Source organism: Priapulus caudatus, unplaced genomic scaffold (assembly GCF_000485595.1).
Source record: "Priapulus caudatus unplaced genomic scaffold, Priapulus_caudatus-5.0.1 Scaffold2, whole genome shotgun sequence".
NCBI lineage: Eukaryota > Metazoa > Priapulida > Priapulimorpha > Priapulimorphida > Priapulidae > Priapulus > Priapulus caudatus.
In genome coordinates this window covers 606,809-607,693 of record NW_014577063.1, presented here as the reverse complement: position 1 = coordinate 607,693, position 885 = coordinate 606,809, and positions in this window count along the sequence as shown.

Genomic DNA, 885 nt, shown 5'->3' with positions numbered 1-885 from the left:
ATGCACATAGACTTGTAATATGTAAGAATAGTACGCGAGCGCCTCGCTAGCCTTCCAGTAGCTATTGATATCTGTGGTAGATAATTATGTACATTCGTATAATTACGGACTATTGGTTAGGTCGTACTGCACGCCTGAACCGATGCTCGCGCATGCGCACTATCTCCCGAAAAAAAAATATTTTCACAAAATTATGAATTTAAAATGAAGAGGAGTCATGCCTACCATAGATTTATAAGATAACATTCCATTATTAGACCTCAATTCAGAAATAGGAGAGCAGACCTTGCATGTAAGGTCCCCGCTGCATATACCATTAAGTAGGCTACATAACTCGGCTATGTTACAGTTTTAGCGCATGCGCAAAATCTCACAGAGGCAGTTTTATTTTGGATGAAAACGCATTTAGTATGATCAGGCGATTATCCAACATGGGATTCTGTAATAAATCCTTATCAGTAGACCTGTGTTCATAGTTAGGAGAGTGCCCTACCTGTAGGGTGCAAAACCGCTACTTTCATTCCTCGCCCGCCCTCCCCGCGGCTTCTTTGTCGCATGCTCAGCGTTATTTCTTCTTCCACCGCCTTCAGCATTTCCCTATCGCTTCTTTCCGTCTCGCCACCCTTCTCTACCTTCCGCAAGCTATATTACCTACTTTTATTTAGGATGCTGCAAGCCTGAAACGGTGCTCGCGCATGCACAATATTTCCCCGAGAAGAATAATATTTTGCAAAAATTATGATTTAAAATGAAGAGGGTCATCCTAGCATAGATTTATACGATACAATTTTATCAGTAGACCTCACTTCTGAAATAGGAAGCAGACCTTGCATGTAAAGTCTCCGCTGGCATATACCATTAAGTAAATAAGCTGGATACGTTACA